The sequence below is a fragment of the Triticum aestivum genome, chromosome 6A, assembly GCF_018294505.1.
Source record: "Triticum aestivum cultivar Chinese Spring chromosome 6A, IWGSC CS RefSeq v2.1, whole genome shotgun sequence".
Classification (NCBI taxonomy): domain Eukaryota; kingdom Viridiplantae; phylum Streptophyta; class Magnoliopsida; order Poales; family Poaceae; genus Triticum; species Triticum aestivum.
In genome coordinates, this window is record NC_057809.1 from 325,136,052 (window position 1) to 325,160,808 (window position 24,757).

Sequence of the window (24,757 nt, forward strand, 5' to 3'; positions counted from 1 at the left end):
GTGTTAACCGTCGTGTCTTCGGCATCTTGGTTGTTGTTTCAATGTTTGTGCTTGTTGCGTCATGGCTTGCCATTGCCATCCCTGGCTTCGAAGGTGCCAGGGTCGCTGGTGTTGTTGCTTCTACGAGCTAGCCAGCTATCTTCTCCCGCGCAAAAGCGGGTCATAAGTGCGGTAAGGGCTACCATGGACTTCAGCTTTTCTTGGCCAAGCTGTCGGGCGAGCCACTCATCTCGGACGATGTGTTTAAAGGCCATGAGGGCTTCGGTGTCCGGACAATCCACAGTTTGGTTCCTTTTAATTAAGAACCTGGTCCAGAGTTTCTGGGCTAATTCTCCGGGTTGCTGGACTATGTGACTAAGGTCATCAGCGTCTGGGGGCCAAACATAGGTACCTTGGAAGTTATCTCTAAAGGCATCCTCCGAGTCATCCCAGCTGCCAATAGAGTTCTCTGGGAGGTGTTTTAGCCAGTGCCGAGCTGGTCCCTTTAATTTGAGCGGGAGGTATTTGATGGTATAGAGATCATCACCGCGTGCCATGTGGATATAGAGAAGAAAGTCTTCGATCCATACTACGGGATCTGACTTACCGTCGTATGATTCAATGTTGGCAGGTGTAAATCCTTCCGGGAACTGATGTTCCATTACTTCATCGGTGAAGCATAGGGGGTGTGCGGCGCCTCTGTACTGGGCGATATCGCGGCGTAGTTCGAACGAAGGCCGTATGCAGTTTTCGGCCCGTGTGAGGTTGTGTCTGTCATGCCAGGTCTGATGGCCATCCTCGCGCGTTGGAGCACGCCCCCTCGATCCATAGATTGATCTTGTTAGACCGGCTCTATAGTCCAGGTCCTTGCATAAGTCGTAGGTATAGCCCGTGGCCGTTGCCTCCTTGCTCCGATGGTGGGGTGGCACAGGCTGGTGTTCGGCATGACTAGCCGGTCTATCCCGTCCATGTGGCGGTCGGCCGGGCTCGTCAGCAATTTTATGCTTTGGCGGTATGGGCTCAAAGGCCTCGTCGTCGAATTGAGGTAGCAGCTTGTGCTTTGGGTAACACTTAGTTTGGCGTTCGAGGCCATATTCCTCGGCTGCAAGGACATTAGTCCATCTGTCATTGAGTAAATCCTGATTAGCTTGAAGCTGCTGCTGCTTCTTTTTCAGGCTTCTTGCAGTTGCTATTAGCCCGCGCTTAAAGCGCTCTTGCTCGAGTGGCTCCTCTGGCACGATAAAGTCTTCGTCACCGAGGCTCACATCCTCTTTGGAGATCGGTAGGTAGTTACTATCCTCTGAGTCTTCGTTCCCGATTGGATCATCAGGGTTAACTGGCCCATCCTCCCATTCATCATGTTCGGATGTTGGCTCGACAGGGGCTTCGGGGCCTTTGGCGTTCTTCGGAGTGTTATTGTCTTCGGTGCCGGTATTACTGTCTTTTTCGCGACGCGATTTTGAATGGAACCACTGACGTCGATGCTTTGGAGGTGCTTCGGCAGGCTTCTCCTCAACCGGTTCCTTCTTGCTGTCATTGTCATCCTCTTTGGGTGTATCTGCCATGTATACGTCGTATGTGGAGGTGACCGTCCAACGTCTGATAAACGGAAGGTTTTGGCATTGATCGTCTCCGGCATCGTCGTCCATGTCTTCGGAGGCATAGTCCAGCATGTCGGTTAGATCTTCGACAGTGGCTATGAAGTGGGTGGTGGGTGGGACGTAAAATTCCCCGCTCACAGCCCCTAGTCTGGGTTGGGCGTAACTCGGAAGTGATTCCTCTGTAATGGCGAGGGATCGCATTAAGTTCAGAGCCTCGTTTAGGAGTGAGGTTTGGACAGAGAAGTGAGAGTCCATCGGGCCGACCGGGTTGAGGTCCTCCTGGTCGCGCCCGCTTGCCACGGACCTCGAGAGTTCGGATTTAAAGTCCGAGGGAGAGTCTGGCACTTTAGCGACAAGAGGAGTTCGGTTCTTCTTTGGGCTTGCCGATGACGCCGTCCCCTCCTGATCTCCGGTAGCGAGTTCCATAATTGCAGGGAGTCCGGCGGGCTCTAAATTCCCATCTTCGGACCTCGTCGTCCGCTCTGGATCAAAGGCCAGAGCGGCGGTCGGGGCCACGACTCCTTCGAACATCAAGTCTCCTCGGATATCAGCGACATAGTTTAGGTTTCGGAAACTGATTTGATAACCAGGGGCGTAGCTGTCGATCTGCTCAAGGTGGCCAATCGAGTTGGCACACAGTGTGAAGCCGCTGAATACAAAGATTTGCCCGGGGAGGAAAATCTACTCCAAAACGATATCATTGTAGGTAATCGAGCAAGCCATCGAACCTCCTGTCGACAGCACAGAGGAACTCTTAATGAAAGCACCAATGTCGGTGTCAAAACCGGCCGATCTCGGGTAGGGGGTCCCGAATTGTGCGTCTAAGGATCGAAGGTGACAGGAGGCAGGGGACACGATGTTTACCCAGGTTCGGGCCCTCTTGATGGAGGTAATACCCTACTTCCTGCTTGATTGACTTTGATGAGTATATGGGTTACAAGAGTTGATCTACCACAAGATCGTAATGGATAAACCCTAGATGTCTAGCCTGTATGATTGTGATTGCCTCTACGGACTAAACCCTCCGGTTTATATAGACACCGGAGGGGCCTAGGGTTGTACAGATTCGGTTTACAGAGAAAGGAATCTTCATATCCGAACACCAAGCTTGCCTTCCATGTCAAGGAGAGTCTCATCCGGACATGGGGGGTAGTCTTCTATCTTGTATCTTCATGGCCCACCAGTCTGGCCCATGCCACATAGCCTAGACGCTCGGGGACCCCCTAATCCAGGACCCCCTCAGCCCTCTCGGTAATACACATCAAAATCTTGCAAGCAAACGACTAAGGAGTTAGTCACAAGGTGATGTATTACGGAACGATTAAAAAGACTTGCCAGTAACGAGATTGAACTTGGTAGGAAGATACCCATGATCGAATCTCGGGCAAGTAACATACCGATGGACAAAGGGAATTAAGTAAGTTGTCATAACGGTTCGATCGATAAAGATCTTTGTAGAATATGTAGGAGCCAATATGGGCATCCAGGTTCTGCTATTGGTTATTGACCGGAGAGGTGTCTCGGACATGTCTATGAAGGAAATATGCCCTATAGGCAATAATAAAGTTGTTATTTTATCTTTCCTTATATCATGATAAATGTTTATTATCCATGCTAGAATTGTATTAACCGAAAACTTGATACATGTGTGGATACATAGACAAAACACCGTGTCCCTAGTAAGCCTCTACTAGACTAGCTCGTTATTCAAAGATGGTTAAGTTTCCTAACCATAGACATGTGTTGTCATTTGATGAACGAGATCACATCATTAGGAGAATGATGTGATGGACAATACCCATCCTTTAGCTTAGCATAATGATCATTAAGTTTTATGACTATTGCTTTCTTCATGACTTATACATATTCCTTTGACTATGAGATTATGCAACTCCTGGATATCGGAGGAATACCATGTGTGCTATCAAACGTCACAACGTAACAGAGTGATTATAAAGATGCTCTACAGGTATCTCCGAAGGTGTTTGTTGGGTTGGCATAGATCGAGAATAGGATTTGTCACTCCGAGTATCGGAGAGGTATCTCTGGGCCCTCTCAGTAATGCACATCATAATAATCCTTGCAAGCAATGTGACTAATGAGTTAGTTACAGGATGATGCATTGCGGAACTAGTAAAGAGACTTGCCGGTAACGAGATTGAACTAGGTATGGAGATACCGACGGTCGGATCTCGGGCAAGTAACATACCGATGACAAAGGGAATAACATATGTTGTCATTACGGTTTGACCGATAAAGATCTTCGTAGAATATGTGGGAGCCAATATGAACATCCAGGTTCCGCTATTGGTTATTGGCTGAAGAGGTGTCTCAGTCATGTCTACATAGTTCTCGAACCCGTAGGGTCCGCACGCTTAACGTTCGATGACGATTTGTATTATATGATTTATGTGATTTGGTGACGGAATGTTGTTCAAAGTCTCAGATGAGATCACGGACATGGTGAGGAGTCTCGAAATGGCCGAGAAGTAAAGACTCATATATAGGACGATAGTATTTGGACACCGGAAGTGTTCCGGGGTATCGGGTACGTATCGGGTCACCGGAAGGGGTTCTGGGCAACCCCTGGCAAACTATATGGGCCTAATGGGCCAAGAGAGGGACAGACCAGCCCCTGAGGGGCTGGTCCGCCCCCTCCCCCATATGGGCTGGCCAAATTGGAGTATAAAAGGGGAAGGAGGAATGGAAAAAGGGAAATAGTATTCCCCCTTCCCCCTCTTGCCTTCCTACTCCGAATAGGAATAGGTAAGGGGGAGGCCGAATTGGCAAGACCCCAAGCAGGATTCCTCCTACTTGGGGCGCCCCTTGGCTGCCTCTCCTACCCTCCAACCTATATATATGAGGGGGGCACTACTAGAACACATAACAAACATTGTTAGCCGTGTGCGGCGCCTCCCTCCACATTTTACGCCTCCGGTCATATTCACGTGGTTCTTAGGCGAAGCCCTGCACGGGTCACTTCACCATCACCATCACCATGCCGTCATGCTGACGGAACTCTCCCTCGACACTTTGCTAGATCAAGAGTTCGAGGGACGTCATCGAGCTGAACGTGTGCAGAACTCGGAGGTGTCGTCTGTTCGGTGCTTGATCGGTCAGAACGAGAAGAAGTTCGACTACATCAACTGCGTTGTCAAACGCTTCTGCTTTCGGTCTATGATGGTACATGGACACACTCTCCCTCTCTCATTGATATGCATCTCCTAGATAGATCTTGCGTGTGCATCAGAATTTTTTTGAAATTGCATTCTACGTTCCCCAACAGTGGCATCCAAGCTAGGTCTATGCGTAGATGATATGCACGAGTAGAACACAAAGAGTTGTGGATGATGATAGTCATACTGCTTACCACCAACATCTTATTTTGATTCGGCAGTATTATTGGATGAAGCAGCCCGGACCAACCTTACATGACCACGTTCATGAGACTGGTTCCACCGACAGACATGCAACTAGTTTTGCATAAAGGTGGCTGGTGGGTGTCTGTTTCTCCGACTTTAGTTGAATCAAATTTGACTGCGGCCGGTCCTTGTTGAAGGTTAAAACAACAAACTTGATGAAACATCGTTCTGTTTTTGATGCGTAGGTAAGAACGGTTCTTACTAGAAGCTCGTAACAGCCACGTAAAACTTGCAACAACAAAGTAGAGGACGTCTAACTTGTTTTTGTGGGGCATGTTGTGATGTGATATGGTCAAGAAATGATGTGATATATGTTACTGTATGAGATGATCATGTTTTGTAAAAGTTATCGGCAACTAGCAGGAGCCTTATGGTTGTCGCTTTATTGTATGAAACGCAATCGCCATGTAATTGCTTTACTTTATCACTATGCGTTAGCGATAGTTGTAGAAGCAATATAGTTGGCGAGATGACAACGTCGCTACGATGGACATCAAGGTGTCAAGCCGGTGACGATGGAAATCATGAAAGTGCTTTGGAGATGGAAATCAAAGGCACAAGATGATGATGGCCATATCATGTCACATATTCTGATTGCATGTGATGTTTATCTTTTATGCATCTTATTTTGCTTAGTACGGCGGTAGCATTATAAGATGATCCCCGGCTAAAATTTCAAGGTATAAGTGTTCTCCCTGAGTATGCACCGTTGTGACAGTTCGTCGTGCCGAGACACCACGTGATGATCGGGTGTGATAAGCTCTACGTTCACATACAACGGGTGTAAGACAGTTTTGCACATGCGGAATACTTGGGTTAAACTTGACGAGCCTAGCATATACAGACATGGCCTCGGAACACTAGAGACCGAAAGGTCGAACGTGAATCATATAGTAGATATGATCAACATAGAGATGTTCACCATTGAAAACTACTCCATCTCACGTGATGATTGGACATGGTTTAGTCGAATGGATCATGTGATCATTTAAATGACTCAAGGGATATCTATCTAAGTGGGAGTTCTTAAGTAATATAATTAATTGAACTTAATTTATCATGAACTTAGTCCTGATAGTATTTGCATATCTATGTTGTAGATTAATAGCTCGCGTATAGCTCCCCTGTTTTATTATTGATATGTTCCTAGAGAAAACTAAGTTGAAAGATGATAGTAGCAATGATGTGGACTGCGTCCGTGGTCTGAGGATTATCCTCATTGCTGCACAGAAGAATTATGTCCTTAATGCACCGCTAGGTGACAGACCTATTTGAAGGAAATATGCCCTAGAGGCAATAATAAACTTATTATTTATTTCCTTATATCATGATAAATGTTTATTATTCATGCTAGAATTGTGTTAACCGGAAACTTAGTACATGTGTGAATACATAGACAAACAAAGTGTCACTAGTATGCCTCTACTTGACTAGCTCGTTGAATCAAAGATGGTTAAGTTTCCTAGCCATAGACATGAGTTGTCATTTGATTAACGGGATCACATCATTAGAGAATGATGTGATTGACTCGACCCATTCTGTTAGCTTAGCACTTGATCATTTTATTTTACTGCTATTGCTTTCTTCATGACTTATACATGTTCCTATGACTATGAGATTATGCAACTCCCGATTACTGGAGGAACACTTTGTGTGCTACCAAACTTCACAACGTAACTGAGTGATTATAAAGGTGCTCTACAGGTGTCTCCGATGGTACTTGTTGAGTTGGCATAGATCGAGATTAGGATTTGTCACTCTGATTGTCGGAGAGGTATCTATTGTTTCATTAGTGGCAGAATTTCACCTCATAGTTTTGAGATGTTCTCCATAAGCCCACAACAAGCTTACTCTTTTCGTTGTTGGTTTTACCAACAATTCCATTTGACCCTTCTCCTAAGGATGCCTTTTCAAGCTCTTTTGTGACAGAAGTTGTCATTTTCTTCTCCATTTTGTTATTCCAATGATATATCTTCTATTCTTCCTTCCGGAGGCATTGTGTTGTTGCTCTGTTCGTCACATCAACTCATTTTGCCAAGATCATGTTCTTTTCTAGCTAATCCATTTAACTGGAGTGTTGGCGTAATTGATCCTTATCGTTTCCTTGTACATCTCATTTCTACCGGAGTGCTTGCATATACTTCTTGTCCATTGCAACCCTTTTCTTATGTCTTTCAACCTACAAAGTTCTCGTAATGTTCCTTGTTCCTCTTTTCTAACGGAGTGTTTTCAACTTCGTTCATCTCTGTTGTATTCTTCTTTCCAATTGGTTAACCTCTCAAGGTTCATTGGTTTCACTCATTTGTCAAAGAAGCAACTTAGTTTTACCTCTTCTATTTCTCTTCCGTTTTTCCCTTTGGTGCCATCCTAGATCTCGGGACGAGATCCTCTCGTAGTGGTGGAGTGTTGTAACGCCCCAAGACCGGAGCTTCAGTTGCCTTCCAGGGTTTCCGGGTTTCGTCGTGTGTTTTGTTTGGTCCGCTGCATTTCATCTTTGCATCATGTGCATTGCATCATGTCATCATGCAACCCGTTTTAAAACTCAACTAAACAAATGGTATGGATCTTTGATCCATTTAAATCGAGGGAATTCACATGGTGATTCTCTTTACAACATATCCTCTCGATATTTAGAGAGCTATAGTAATTATTCCAATTATGTGGAATTACCTTAACACACTTGCAAAAATCCCAATGCCTTTTATTATTTCAACTCTTGGCCTCTAACTTTGCCACATGTCCTTTCATCATTTTCAGGAGCTCCACCTAATTTCTCAACATTTTTGGGCACTTCAAAAAACCTATCCTAGTTCAAACCTTTTGAATTAAATTCAAAGGAATTTGAATTTAATCTTTCAAACTTGACCTTTTTCTATTTTCTCGGACCGTGCACATTTTTCTGAATCCGTGAAAATTATCCCCGTGCCCAAATTCTTCCTCTAACCTTATCTTCTCTCTTTTCCCTTCTATTATTTTCTTTGTTTTTGTAAAGAGAAGGAGATGGGAGAGAAAAGAGCCCGGCTGGGCCTCCCAGCCCAGCTGCAACCTGCCAAGCCGGCTCCATCCGTGCTGGCCCATTTGGCCCAAGGCCTCCCGCAGCCCACTACCCTAACCCTAGCGCTACCTTAGCCCGATCCTTCGCTCCCTCTCCCCTTGTTCGACCTCTCCCATTTTCCACTCGCTGCGCCGCCAGGAGAGCTGCAGCTCGATCCATCTCTCCCTCTCGTTCTGTGCCCCGCTGCCTCCCGCACGAGAGGTGGAGGCGTGGCCTCGATCCCCTCCTCTCGAACCCGATCGCAGGCCCCTCTACTCGATCCCTTCTCTCTCCCTCGTTTCCTCCCAACGTCACCGCGTGCCACACACACACCCGCACAGCGCCCCGCAGCCAGCGCTAGGAGCTCGCCTTCCCTTCGCCATGGCCTCACAGCCCGATCCACATGGCGCCATGGTCGCCGCCAAGCTCTGCACGCCAAGCCCGGCCCGACCGCCTCCTACACCGTCGCCTCGCCATGGACCAACTTCGCTCGGACCTCTTCTGCACCTCCACGCCGTCTTCAGCACCCCGACCTCCTCGACACTACTGAGCCTGTCCCCTGCCACCGGTGCCCTTGCCGGAGCCACCTTGCCTCGCCTCCTCCTATAGGTCCCGATGACACAAGCCCCGACGCGAACGCCCTTGGCTCGCCGGCCTTCCCTCGCATGACCCGCATGGCCGCCGGCCATGGAGGCCACCATGCGGGCCTACAGGTTCGCGCACACCGCCGCTGCCCTCCTTTGCTCCGCCTCCGTTGCGTCAAGGAACCACGGCCATCTCCTGCTCCTCGCCGGCCTTCACTATGTGCGCCGCCGCTTCCCTGTTTCAGGCCAAGACCGATGCCGACCACTGCTTCTAGCTGCGGCTCGGCTACGCACCAACAATCAGCAGCTCAAGTTGCCTCCATTCATCTTAGGTGACCTCCTGAGGCAGAGCCGTGCAAGACCCCAATGCACCCGTGGGCGTCAAGTACATCTATCGAAGACTCCCACCGAAGACACGTGAACGACGACTACATGAAACGAGCACCACGGCGACCCTGTAAGTGTTCGGATTCATCAAGTTCATCTACGGAATGTGCACGACTACAAAATGGGTACCACTACCGTTGACGAAGACCCGTGTAACGGAACCGTCAAGTTCAACTACCGTCATGTGAACAACTACTTCCTCTATCATCGCCGAGTACCACTACTTCCCATGGCGATCGTGAACGACTACACCGCTTGAACCGAACCGCTCCGAGAACACACGCTTCGAAGGTATAACCATCGAGACGACATCCATGATCAAATGCTTGCGATGTTTGAGATGCTCATGTTCGAACCGTGTTCGAATTGTCGATGCACGTTGCCCCTCTTTTTCCTTGTTACTATCGTCTCATGGGACACCCGGAATCCGGGAGCGCCCCACCATCTTTTGCACGCATCCGCACACTTCTCCTTTGCATCGGTATCTCAATCGAGTTACCAGGACCAGAACGTTGCCGTGGCACCGTTTTCGTTATCATTGCCATGGCACCTCCTTTTCTTTCCACCACGGTGAAAAATGCTTCATAATGCTCTTGTCAACTTTTAATAAAAATTGCATAAACTTGTTCATGTCATCCGCATCATGATAACAACAATTAAAATGTTTAAATTGTTGTTGCTATAAATTGCTAATGCATATGGGGATTTAGCGGATTCGTTATTTGTTATATCCGGCCCCATTTAAATTGTTTAGATGGTGTAGTTTTGTTTTGCTTCACCTCTTGCCATGTTAATCAACATTTAATATTGTTGAGTACCTAAACGAGAGAGAACTAAATAATTGTTGTGGTGCTTCGTCAATATGCAACTCATTGCATATGGGGCTCCACTTAACTTGTAGTTTTGTTTGTGCACTTTGCCATACCATGCATAATTAAACCGGACATGCATCATACTTGTCTGCGCATCGTGCCATGCTTATGTGAGGGTTGTTTACTTTGTTGTTTGCTTCTTTCCGGTGTTGCTTCTTCGGGGTGGTTCTTATAACGTCGCGTTTGTGAGGAACCGTTCGACTACGTCCGTTTGTCTTCTTCATGGACTCGTTCTTCTTCCTTGCGGGATTTTAGGCAAGATGATCATACCCTCGAAATCACTTCTACCTTTGCTTGCTTAGTTGCTCGCTCTTTTGCTATGCCTATGCTGTGATACCTACCACTTGCTTATCATGCCTCCCATATTGTTGAACCAAGCCTCTAACCCACCTTGTCCTAGCAAACCGTGGTTTGGCTATGTTACCGCTTTGCTCAGCCCCTCTTATAGCGTTGTTAGTTGCAGGTGAAGATTGAAGCTTGTTCCATGTTGGAACATGGATATTTTGTTGGGATATCATGATATATATTATTTAATTAATGCATTTATATACTAGGTAGAGGGTGGAAGGCTCGGCCTTATGCCTGGTGTTTTGTTCCACTCTTGCCGCCCTAGTTTCTGTCATATCGGTGTTATGTTCCCGGATTTTGCGTTCCTTACGCGGTTGGGTTATAATGGGAACCCCTTGACTGTTCGCTTTGAATAAAACTCCTCCAGCAAGGCCCAACATTGGTTTTACCATTTGCCACCTAGCCTTTTTTCCCCTTGGGTTAGGCCAGCCCAAGGGTCATCTTTATTTTAAACCCCCCCGGGCCAGTGCTTGTCGAAGTGTTGGTCCAAACTAGAGCCCCTTGCAACGCCACCTCGGGGAAACTCGAGGGCTGGTTTTAGTTCTACAGATTGCTTATCCGGTGTTGCCCGGAGAACGAGATATGTGCAGCTCCTGTCAGGATGTCGGCGCATCGGGTGGTCTTGCTGGACTTGTTTTACCATTGTCGAGGATGTCTTGTAGAACCGGGATACCGAGTCTGATCGGAATGTCTCAGGAGGAGGTCTATTCCTTCGTTGACCATGAGAGCTTGTCATGGACTAAGTTGGGACTCCCCGGCAGGGATTTGAACTTTCGAAAGCCGTGCCCGCGGTTATGCGCAGATGGGAATTTGTTAACATCCGATTGTAGAAAACCTGAAGTTGACCTTAATTAAAATACATCAACCGCGTGTGTTACCATGATGGTCTCTTTCCGACGGAGTCCGGGAAGTGAACACGGTGTTGGAGTTATGCTTGACGTAGGTTGTTCTAGGATCACTTCTTGATCATATTTTTATCGACCGTGCTTTTGCCTTCTCTTCTCGCTCTCTTTTGTGTATGTTAGCCACCATATATGCTAGTCGCTTGCTGCAGCTCCACCTCATACCTTTACCTTACCCATAAGCTTAAATAGTCTTGATCGCGAGGGTGCGAGATTGCTGAGTCCCCGTGACTCACAGATACTTCCAAAACCAGCTTGCAGGTGCCGATGAGTCCGTGTAGATGACGCAACCAAGCTCAGGAGGAGCTCGATGAAGATCTTGCCCTTTGTGTTGTTTCGTTCTAGTTGATCAGTTGTGGAGCCCAGTTGGGGTCGATCGGGGACCTTTGTCGCATTTGGGGTTCTTCTTTTATTTTGGTTCCGTAGTCGGACCTTGTTTGTATTTGGATGTTGTAATGCTTTATTCATGTAATTGTGTGAAGTGGCGATTGTAAGCCAACTATGTATCTCTTTCCCTTATGAATTACATGGGTTGTGTGAAGATTACCTCACTTGTGACATTGCTTTCAATGCGGTTATGCCTCTAAGTCGTGCTTCGACACGTGGGAGATATAGCCGCATCGAGGGTGTTACAAGTTGGTAATCAGAGCCTTCCCCGACCTTAGGAGACCCCACTGCTTGATCGTTTTTAGCAGCCGTTGTTGAGTCTAGAAAAATGTTTTGAGTCATTTAGGAATTATATATCGGAGAGTTTAGGAATTCTTTTACTCCCCAGTCTCCTCATCGCTCTGGTAAGGCATACAGACGTAGAGTTTTGACTCTTCTCTTCTCAAATTTCACTAAAAAAAATTTAGGATCACGCGGGTATCTTGGAATCGTTCCGATGGTTTTGTGACGAGAACATTGTCTTGGTGCCTCCTGTCAGGGGTTTTGTGGCAGTGTCCCGGGGAGTTGAGCTCCGAGGTGTTGTCGTCACAATTTTATCGTTGCAATTCTTGAATACCTGAGTTTAGTTCGCCGACATCGAAAATCTCTTTTATGCAGTTCGTTGGTGAGATAACCTCGACGCCACCCAGTACTGGGGCGGGAGTTCGGGAGTATTGCCATAACTCGTATAACGGATGCTTTTCCAAGGTTGAGGTAGATGATTTCCGAAGGTTTCTTGGTTATGTGTTGAAGGATGGATACAGTTGGATGTAGGATTTGTTAGTTTGGGTGAGATATTATGCTTCCCCTGTATCCCCAACACCTGATTGCATAACCAGAAAATTCCAGGAGTTTATAAGTGGGAATTCAAGTAGCTCTTAGGATATCTTTCTGACAGATGCATGATATGAAATTGGGGTTCGACATCTAGTGGTCCGCCTATTCACGGTTGGTTTTACAGTGGTCTCGTTGTGTCTTAAAGAGTCCTTGGCTATGCCGACTCAGGGACACTTCGTATGTCATGTGCACTGCCTTGTACATGATGGTGCTGTACGATCGAGCCCATGTAGGCCCCACCACGAAAACTTCGGACGAAATCTCTATCATATGTTTGTTCCGGCTTATTCTGCAAGCCAATCCTTTGTTTTTGTTTTGAGTGGTGGTATTCGAGTTGCTTCATTGTCAAGTGTTGATTCCATACCTTTTTCTAAACGGTGTTCTCATATTTCTATGTGAATACTAATCCTTCTCGATCATTGAGTCCGTCATGTCAATCCTTTTTAACCGGTGTGCTTCTCTTCTAGTGGATCCGATCATTGCAACATCCGCAAGATCAAGTATCAGTTCTTCTCAACGGTGCTCATTTCATTCGTCCCAAGCTGCCTTTGTTTTCCCGCCCTCCCACCCTTTTTTTCTTCAAGGACTTAGATTTCTTATTCAAGTATCCATTTTATTGATGGGAGGTCTCTCCATTCTTTTCCGTTAATATCTTTATCCAGTGATTCTCATGAAGATTCTAACGGAGCTTCTAGTTCGTCACTTTTCATTCTTTTCTTCTCCGGTGGATTCAAGTCAAGCTTTGTTGATCATATCCTTTCCTCATTTCAATACCTTCTCTTGCCGGTGCACCTCATAATCATTCCCCGCTTGATATTCAATTGTTCCGGAGTGCTGAAGAAATCTCAGAAGGCTCGTTTTGCCATTCAAGATCCGTTCAACTTATTTCGAGGTTGTTATCTCATTCAAGCCGTTAAATTCAACCGGTGCATTCTCTCTTTTAAATCGTTCTACGGTGTTTCTTTTGAGTGGGCCCTAACACATAGGTCTTTTTCCAGGATCTTACCTGACTCTTCTTATTTTCTCGGAGCTATCCTAAATTCTTTCCGAAGTTTGACGTAAGAATGAACTGTCATCAGTCAAATGTTTTTCTCCAAGATCTTTCAAATTCTTTTCATCATTGGTTCAACTTTTCTATTCTTCTTATTCCAGAGTGTCTCAACAATTCTTGGTGGTGTTTATCGTCGTCATTCTCAGATTTTGAAGACCGAAGAAGAATTTTCATCCATATCATATCCGTTCTCGTGAAGATTCTCAGTACTAGCTTGATGTCATCCTCTCATAATTGTTTGTGAGTATTCTTTTCACCCATCCGGGGCAATTCAGGAGCCTTTTCAGTTTTTGCCTCTGAAGGCCATCATTTTGGTTTTATTCATTCTCAACTTTCAGCTCTCTTTCTCTAAATCTTACCAGCGCATCATTCAAGTATTCTCTGATCAGCTCGTGATCTCTTCGTTCTCATGTATCTAAATCCCCTCTAGCTTCTTCGTTCATTTTTCAGTTCTTCCCGGTGTTTCGTTATCTTTTATTCGTTCATTTGCAATTCCTACGGTGGTTCGTTCAAGATTCTTCTTCCTTCGTGTATCATATCTATGTATTCGTTGTTTTCAATTATACCGGTGGTTCGTTGAATACCTTCTCAAGTTTGTACTATATCTATCTCAATCATTTCTATGAGAATAAGTAGTATGCCAAATCCATTGCTTGTCATCAATTTAAATTGGTGAAGGATACGCATAACATAATCCTTATTCTTGTTTATTCAAGTGATTAATTCCCTATTCCGGAGGTTCATCATATTCTCGATTCAAGTTGTCCATCTTTCTTTCCGGAGCTCAAAGTTATTTCAATCATTTCATCGCAGAGATCCATCTAATCATTGCAAGTCCTCACCTTGTGTTTCCAACTTCTCTTTCCTTTCATGTGATTATTCTTTTGATGCCGGAGTTCTTCATGGAGGTTCTACATGGTGGTTCATCAAGGATTTAATTCCTTCTCGAAGTGTTCATCAAGATTTCCTTTCGTTATGTCATTTTTGAGGTGGTGTTATGTCATTTTTGATAATTTTCCTTCGTGTTTCATGGATCACAATTTTTCCAAGAGTGACATATTTAAATCCATCATTTTCTCTTCACTCAAGTCATCTTTTCAACCCATCAATTTCTTCGAGCATGAGCTCTTCTCAATCCATCAATCTCTTCGTTGGAGTTATCTTGGGTTATATTTCACCTAAAGCTTTCCCTAAGGATTGTTGCTAATTATGGTGTTTATAAATGACCCAAGTTCTTCTTTTATCCTTCCGGTGAATAAGTTTCTAGTCTCCTTCTTGATATCAAGCCAATCTATTGTTTCGTTAGTGGCAGAATTTCACCTCATAGTTTTGAGATGTTCTCCATAAGCCCACAACAAGCTTACTCTTTTCGTTGTTGGTTTTACCAACAATTCCATTCGACCCTTCTCCTAAGGATGCCTTTTCAAGCTCTTTTGTGACAGAAGTTGTCATTTTCTTCTCCATTTTGTTATTCCAATGATATATCTTCTATTCTTCCTTCCGGAGGCATTGTGTTGTTGCTCTCTTCGTCACATCAACTCATTTTGCAAAAATCATGTTCTTTTCTAGCTAATCCATTTAACCGGAGTGTTGGCGTAATTGATCCTTATTGTTTCCTTGTACATCTCGTTTCTACCGGAGTGCTTGCATATACTTCTTGTCCATTGCAACACTTTTCTTATGTCTCTCAACCTACAAAGTTCTCGTAATGTTCCTTGTTCCTCTTTTCTAACAGAGTGTTTTCAACTTCGTTCATCTCCGTTGTATTCTTCTTTCCAATTGGTTAACCTCTCAAGGTTCATTGGTTTCACTCATTTGTCAAAGAAGCAACTTAGTTTTACCTCTTCTATTTCTCTTCCGTTTTTCCCTCCGGTGCCATCCTAGATCTCGGGACGAGATCCTCTCGTAGTGGTGGAGTGTTGTAACGCCCCAAGACCGGAGCTTCAGTTGCCTTCCAGGGTTTCCGGGTTTCGTCGTGTGTTTTGTTTGGTCCACTGCATTTCATCTTTGCATCATGTGCATTGCATCATGTCATCATGCAACCCGTTTTAAAACTCAACTAAACAAATGGTATGGATCTTTGATCCATTTAAATCGAGGGAATTCACATGGTGATTCTCTTTACAACTTATCCTCTCGATATTTAGAGAGCTATAGTAATTATTCCAATTATGTGGAATTACCTTAACACACTTGCAAAAATCCCAATGCCTTTTATTATTTCAACTCTTGGCCTCTAACTTTGCCACATGTCCTTTCATCATTTTCCGGAGCTCCACCTAATTTCTCAACATTTTTGGGCGCTTCGAAAAACCTATCCTAGTTCAAACCTTTTGAATTAAATTCAAAGGAATTTGAATTTAATCTTTCAAACTTGACCTTTTTCTATTTTCCCGGACCGTGCACATTTTTCTGAGTCCGTGAAAATTATCCCCGTGCCCAAATTCTTCCTCTAACCTTCTCTTCTCTCTTTTCCCTTCTCTTATTTTCTTTGTGTTTGTAAAGAGAAGGAGATGGGAGAGAAAAGATCCTGGCTGGGCCTCCCAGCCCAGCTGCAACCTGCCAAGCCGGCTCCATCCGCGCTGGCCCATTTGGCCCAAGGCCTCCCACAGCCCACTACCCTAACCCTAGTGCTACCTTAGCCCGATCCTTCGCTCCCTCTCCCCTTGTTCGATCTCTCCCATATTCCCCTCGCTGCGCCGCCAGGAGAGCTGCGGCTCGATCCATCTCTCCCTCTCGTTCTGTGCCCCCCTGCCTCCCGCACGAGAGGTGGAGGCGTGGCCTCGATCCCCTCCTCTCGAACCCGCTCGCAGGCCCCTCTGCTCGATCCCTTCTCTCTCCCTCATTTCCTCCCAACGTCGCCGCGCGCCACACACACATCCGCACAGCGCCCCGCAGCTAGCGCCAGGAGCTCGCCTTCCCTTCGCCATGGCCTCACAGCCCGATCCACATGGCGCCATGGTCGCTGCCAAGCTCTGCATGCCAAGCCCGGCCCGACCGCCTCCTACGCCGTCGCCTCGCCATGGACCAGCTTCGATCGGACCTCTTCTGCGCCTCCACGCCGTCTTCCGCACCCCGGCCTCCTCGACACTGCTGAGCCTGTCCCCTACCACTGGTGCCCTTGCCGGAGCCACCTTGCCTCGCCTCCTCCTATAGGTCCCGATGACACAAGCCCCGACGCGAACGCCCTTGGCTCCCCTGCCTTGCCTCGCGCGACCCGCATGGCCGCCGGCCATGGAGGCCACCATGCGGGCCTACAGCTTCACGCACACCGCCGCTGCCCTCCTTTGCTCCGCCTCCGTTGCGTCAAGGAACCCCGGCCATCTCCTGCTCCCCGCCGGCCTTCGCTGTGTGTGCCGCTGCTTCCCTGTTTCAGGCCAAGACCGATGCCGGCCACTGCTTCTAGCTGCGGCTCGGCTACGCACCAACAATCAGCAGCTCAAGCTGCCTCCATTCATCTTAGGTGACCTCCTGAGGCATAGCCGTGCAAGACCCCAATGCACCCGTGGGCGTCAAGTACATCTACCGAAGACTCCCACCGAAGACACGTGAACGACTACTACATGAAACGAGCACCACGGCGACCCTCTAAGAGTTCGGATTCATCAAGTTCATCTACGGAATGTGCACGACTACAAAATGGGTACCACTACCGTTGACGAAGACCCGTGTAACGGAACCGTCAAGTTCGACTACCGTCATGTGAACAACTACTTCCTCTACCATCGCCGAGTACCACTACTTCCCACGGCGATCGTGAACGACTACACCGCTTGAACCGAACCGCTCCGAGAACACACGCTTCGAAGGTATAACCATCGAGACGACATCCGTGATCGAATGCTTGCGATGTTTGAGATGCTCATGTTCGAACCGTGTTCGAATTGTCGATGCACGTTGCCCCTCTTTTTCCTTGTTACTGTCATCTCATGGGACACCCGGAATCCGGGAGCGCCCCACCATCTTTTGCATGCATCCGCACACTTCTCCTTTGCATCGGTATCTCAATCGAGTTACCGGGACCGGAACGTTGCCGTGGCACCGTTTTCGTTATCGTTGCCGTGGCACCTCCTTTTCTTTCCACCATGGTGAAAAATGCTCCATAATGCTCTTGTCAACTTTTAATAAAAAATTGCATAAACTTGTTCATGTCATCCGCATCATGATAACAACAATTAAAATGTTTAAATTATTGTTGCTATAAATTGCTAATGCATATGGGGATTTACCGGATTCATTATTTGTTATATCCGGCCCCATTTAAATTGTTTAGATGGTGTAGTTTTGTTTTGCTTCACCTCTTGCCATGTTAATCAACATTTAATATTGTTGAGTACCTAAACGAGAGAGAACTAAATAATTGTTGTGGTGCTTCGTCAATATGCAACTCATTGCATATGGGGCTCCACTTAACTTGTAGTTTTGTTTGTGCACTTTGCCATACCATGCATAATTAAACCGGACATGCATCATACTTGTCTGCGCATCGTGCCATGCTTATGTGAGGGTTGTTTACTTTGTTGTTTGCTTCTTTCCTGTGTTGCTTCTTTGGGGTGGTTCCTATAATGTCGCGTTTGTGAGGAACCGTTCGACTACGTCCGTTTGTCTTCTTCATGGACTCGTTCTTCTTCCTTGCGGGATTTCAGGCAAGATGATCATACCCTCGAAATCACTTCTATCTTTGCTTGCTTAGTTGCTCGCTCTTTTGCTATGCCTATGCTGCGATACCTACCACTTGCTTATCATGCCTCCCATATTGTTGAACCAAGCCTCTAACCCACCTTGTCCTAGCAAACCGTTGTTTGGCTATGTTACCGCTTTGCTCAGCCCCTCTTATAACGTTGTTAGTTGCAGGTGAAGATTGAAGCTTGTTCCATGTTGGAACATGGATATTTTATTGGGATATCACGATATATTTTATTTAATTAATGCATCTATATACTTGGTAAAGGGTGGAAGGCTCGGCCTTATGCCTGGTGTTTTGTTCCACTCTTGCCGCCCTAGTTTCCGTCGTATAGGTGTTATGTTCCCGGATTTTGCGTTCCTTACGCGGTTGGGTTATAATGGGAACCCCTTGACAGTTTGCTTTGAATAAAACTCCTCCTGCAAGGCCAAACATTGGTTTTACCATTTGCCACCTAGCCTTTTTTCCCTTGGGTTAGGCCAGCCCAAGGGCCATCTTTATTTTAAACCCCCCCAGGCCAATGCTTGTCGAAGTGTTGGTCCAAACTAGAGCCCCTTGCAACGCCACCTCGGGGAAACTCGAGGGCTGGTTTTAGTTGTACGGATTGCTTATCCGGTGTTGCCCGGAGAACGAGATATGTGCAGCTCCTATCGGGATGTCGGCGCATCGGGTGATCTTGCTGGACTTGTTTTACCATTGTCGAGGATGTCTTGTAGAACTGGGATACCGAGTCTGATCGGAATGTCTCGGGAGGAGGTCTATTCCTTCGTTGACCGTGAGAGCTTGTCATGGGCTAAGTTGGGACTCCCCTGCAGGGATTTGAACTTTCGAAAGCCGTGCCCGCGGTTATGGGCAGATGGGAATTTGTTAACGTCCGGTTGTAGAAAACCTGAAGTTGACCTTAATTAAAATACATCAACCGCGTGTGTTACCGTGATGGTCTCTTTCCGACGGAGTCCGGGAAGTGAACACGGTGTTGGAGTTATGCTTGACGTAGGTTGTTCTAGGATCACTTCTTGATCATATTTTTATCGACCGTGCTTTTGCCTTCTCTTCTCGCTCTCTTTTGTGTATGTTAGCCACCATATATGCTAGTCGCTTGCTGCAGCTCCACCTCATACCTTTACCTTACCCATAAGCTTAAATAGTCTTGATCGCGAGGGTGCGAGATTGCTGAGTCCCCATGACTCACAGATACTTCCAAAACCAGCTTGCAGGTGCCGATGAGTCCGTGTAGATGACGCAACCAAGCTCAGGAGGAGCTCGATGAAGATCTTGTCCTTTGTGTTGTTTCGTTCTAGTTGATCAGTTGTGGAGCCCAGTTGGGGTCGATCGGGGACCTTTGTCGCATTTGGGGTTCTTCTTTTATTTTGGTTCCGTAGTCGGACCTTGTTTGTATTTGGATGTTGTAATGCTTTATTCATGTAATTGTGTGAAGTGGCGATTGTAAGCCAACTATGTATCTCTTTCCCTTATGTATTACATGGGTTGTGTGAAGATTACCTCACTTGCGACATTGCTTTCAATGCGGTTATGCCTCTAAGTCGTGCTTCGACACGTGGGAGATATAGCCGCATCGAGGGCGTTACATATCTCTGGGCCCTCTCGGTAATGCACATCACTATAAGCCTTGCAAGCAATCCAACTAATGAGTTAGTTGCGGGATGATGCATTACGGAACGAGTAAAGAGACTTGCCGGTAACGAGATTGAGCTAGCTATTGAGATACCGACGATCGAATCTCGGGCAAGTAACATACCGATGACAAAGGGAACAACGTATGTTGTTATGCGGTTTGACCGATAAAGATCTTCGAAGAATATGTAGGAGCCAATATGAGCATCCAGGTTCCGCTGTTGGTTATTGACCAGAGATGAGTCTCGGTCATGTCTACATAGTTCTTGAACCCGTAGGGTCCGCACGCTTAACGTTCGGTGACGATCGGTTATATGTGTTTATGTGTTTTGATGTACCGAAGGTAGTTCGGAGTCCCGGATGAGATAGGGGACATGACGAGGAGTCTCAAAATGGTCGAGACATAAAGATCGATATATTGGATGAATATACTCGGACATTAGAAGAGTTCCGGGTGAAATCGGGATTTTATCGGAGTGTCGGAGGGGTTACCGGAACCCCCCGGGGGTTAATGGGCCTTGTTGGGCCCTAGTGGAGAGATAGAGGGGCCGGACAGGGCAGGCCGCGCGCCCCCTCCCCTCTGGTCCGAATTGGACTAGGAAGGGGGGCCTTTTCCTTGTCCTTCTCCCCCTTCCTTTCCCCCTCCTAGTAGGAGTAGGAAAGAGGGGAGTCCTACTCCTACTAGGAGGAGGACTCCTCCTCCTGGTGCACCCTACAGGGGCAGCCGGCCTCCCCCCTTGCTCCTTTATATACGGGGGCAGGGGCACCCTAGAACACACAAGTTGATTAGTCGATCTTTTAGCCGTGTGTGGTGCCCCCCTCCACCATAATCCACCTCGGTCATATCGTAGCGGTGCTTAGGCGAAGCCCTGCGTCGGTAGCATCATCATCACCGTCATCACGTCGTCATGCTGACGGAACTCTCCCTCGAAGCTCTGCTGGATCGGAGTTCGTGGGATGTCACCGAGCTGAACGTGTACTGAACTCGGAGGTGTCGTACGTCCGGTACTTGGATCGATAGGATCGTGAAGACGTACGACTACATCAACCGCGTTCTCATAATGCTTCCGCTTACGGTCTACGAGGGTACGTGGATGTCACTCTCCCCTCTCGTTGCTATGCATCGCCATGATCTTGCTTGTGCGTAGGAATTTTTTTGAAATTATTGCGTTCCCCAACAGTGGCATCCAAGCCAGGTTTATGCGTAGATGTTATATGCACGAGTAGAACACAAGTGAGTTTTGGGCGATACAAGTCATACTGCTTACCAGCATGTCATACTTTGGTTCGGCGGTATTGTTGGATGAAGCAGCCCGGACCGATATTACGCATACGCTTATGCGAGACTTGTTCTACCGACGTGCTTTGCACACAGGTGGCTGGCAGGTGTCAGTTTCTCCAACTTTAGTTGAACCGAGTGTGGCTATGCCCGGTCCTTGAGAAGGTTAAAACAACACTAACTTAACAAACTATCATTGTGGTTTTGATGCGTAGGTAAGAACGTTTCTTGCCCAGCCTGTAGCAACCACGTAAAACTTGCAACAACAAAGTAGAGGACGTCTAACTTGTTTTTGCAGGGCATGTTGTGATGTGATATGGTCAAGACATGATGCTATATTTATTGTATGAGATGATCATGTTTTTAAGGAGATATCGGCAACTGGAAGGAGCCATATGGTTGTCGCTTTATTGTATGCAATGCAATCGCCCTGTAATTGCTTTACTTTATCACTAAGCGGTAGCGATAGTCGTAGAAGCAATAGATGGCGAGACGACAATGATGCTACGATGGACATCAAGGTGTCGCACCGGTGACGATAGTGATCATGACGGTGCTTTGGAGATGGAGATCAAAGGCACAAGATGATGATGGCCATATCGTATCACTTATATTGATTGCATGTGATGTTTATCCTTTATGCATCTTTTTTTGCTTTGTTTGACGGTAGCATTATAAGATGATCTCTCACTAAATTTCAAGGTAAAAGTGTTCTCCCTAAGTATGCACCATTGCCAAAGTTCATTGTGCCGAGACACCACGTGATGATCGGGCGTGATAAGCTCAACGTTCATCTACAACGGGCGTAAGACAGTTTTGCACACGCAGAATACTCGGGTTAAACTTGACGAGCCTAGCATATGCAGATATGGCCTCGGAACACTAAGACCGAAAGGTCGAGCGTGAATCATATAGTAGATATGATCAACATAGTGATGTTCACCACTGAAAACCACTGCATTTCATGTGATGGTCGGTTTTGGTTTAGTTGATATGGATCACGTGATCACTTAGATGATTAGAGGGATATCTATCTAAGTGGGAGTTCTTAAGTAATATGATTAATTGAACTTAAATTTATCATGAACTTAGTACCTGATAGTATTTGCATAACTATGTTGTAGATCAATAGCTCGTGATGTAGCTCCCCGTTTATTTTGATATGTTCCTAGAGAAAAACTAAGTTGAAAGATGTTAGTAGCAATGATGCGTATTGGATCCGTGATCTGAGGATTATCCTCATTGCTGCACACAAGAATTATGTCCTTAATGCACCGCTAGGTGACAGACCGATTGCAGGAGCATATGTAGACGTTATGAACATTTGGCGAGCTCGATATGATGACTACTTGATCGTTTAGTGCACCATACTTTACGGCTTAGAATCGGGGCTTCAAAGACGTTTTGAACTCCATGGAGCATATGCGATGTTCCAAGAGTTGAAATTAGTATTTCAGACTCATGCACATGTCGAAAGGTATGAGACCTTTGACAAGCACTTTGCCTACAAGATGGAGGAGAATAGCTCAGCAAGTGAGCATGTGCTCAGAATGTTTGAGTACTACAATCACTTGAATCAAGTGGGAGTTAATCTTCTAGATAAGATAGTGATTGACAGAGTTCTCTAGTCACTATCACCAAGTTACTGGAACTTCGTGATGACCTATAATATGCAAGGGATAACATAAACGATTCCCAAGCTCTTCGTGATGCTGAAATCAATGAAGGTAGAAATCAAGAAAAACATCAAGTGTTGATGGTTGACAAGACCACTAGTTTCAAGAAAAGGGCAATGGGAAGAAGGGGAACTTCAATAAGAACGGCAAGCAAGTTGCTGCTCAAGTGAAGAAGCCCAAGTCTAGACCTAAGCCTAAGACTAAGTGCTTCTACTGCAAAAGGACTGGTCACTGGAAGCAGAACTGCCCCAAGTGTTTGGCGGATAAGAAGGATGGCTAAGTGAACAAAGGTATATTTCATATACATGTTATTGATGTGTACTTTACTAGTGTTTATAGCAACCCCTCAATATTTGATACTAGTTCAGTTGCTGAGATTGGTAACTCAAAACGGGAGTTGCAGAATGAACAGAGACTAGTTAAGGGTGAAGTGACGATGTATGTTGGAAGTGGTTCCAAGATTGATATGATCATCATCGCACACTCCCTATATTTTCGGGATTAGTGTTGAACCTAAATAAATGCTATTTCGTGTTTGCGTTAAGCATGAATATGATTTGATCATGTTTATTGCAATACGGTTATTCATTTAAAGTCAGAGAATAATTGTTGTTCTATTCGTATGAATAAAACCTTCAATGGTCATACACCCAAGGTGAATTGTTTGTTGAATCTCGATCGTAGTGATACACATATTCATAATATTGAAGCCAAAAGATGCAAAGTTAATAATGATAGTGTAACTTATTTGTGGCACTGCTGTTTAGGTCATATTGGTGTAAAACGCATGAAGAAAATCCATGCCGATGGGCTTTTGGAATCACTTCATTATGAATCAGTTGATGCTTGCGAACCATGCCTTATGGGCAAGATGACTAAGACTCCGTTCTCCGGAACAATGGAGCGAGCAACAGACTTGTTGGAAATAATACATATTGATGTATGCAGTCTGATGAGTGTTGAGGCTCGCGGCTGGTATCGTTATTTTCTGACCTTCGGAGATGATTTGAGAAAGATATGGGTATATCTTCTTGATGAAACATAAATCTGAAACATTTGAAAAGTTCAAATAATTTCAGAGTGAAGTGGAAAACCATCATAACAAGTAAAATAAAGTTTCTACGATCTGATCGTGGAGGAGAATATTTGAGTTACGAGTTTGGTCTTCATTTGAAACAATGCGGAATAGTTTCGCAACTCACGCCACCTGGAACACCACAGCGTAATGGTGTGTCTGTAACACCCCGGATGTGACTTTCCCAATATGTATTCCAACTCTTGCCGTTTCCGGCCTTAAGTTATTTTATTTTCTCGGGTTTGGGTCTTTGTCTCCGTGTGTTGTTGTCGCTGTCATACATCTCATATCATGTCATCATGTGCATTGCATTTGCATACGTGTTCATCTCATGCATTCGAGCATTTTCCCCGTCGTCCGTTTTGCATTCCGGCGCTCCGTTCTCCTCCGGTGGTCATTTCTACCTTTTTTGTGTGGGGGGATTAAACATTTCCGAATTGGACCGAGACTTGCCAAGCGGCCTTGGTTTACTACCGGTAGACCGCCTGTCAAGTTTCGTATCATTTGGACTTCGTTTGATACTCCAACGGTTAACCGAGGGACCGAAAAGGCCTCGTGTGTGTTGCAGCCCAACACCCCTCCAAGTTGGCCCAAAACCCACCAAAATCTTCTCCATCATCTAGAGTGTTCGATCACGATCGCGTGGCCAAAAACCGCACCTCATTTGGACTCTGCTAGCTCCCTCTACCTCTATATAAAGACCCCTCCTCCAAATTCGTGGATCCCCTCTCCGAAAACCCTAGATCCATTCACCGCCGCCGCCGGACGTGTCCGGACAGAGCCGGACAACGTACGCCCGCCACCGCCGCCCAACCACGTTCCGCCACGTGGCGGGGAGCCGCCCGTTCCGCCGCCGGCCCGGGGAGCCCGCATCTGGCCCCCGAGGCCCGTTGCCTTTCGCCGCCGCCCGCCGCATCTTCCCGAGGCCCGGCCTCTCCTCCACCGAGGAGCGCCGCCCGCCGGCC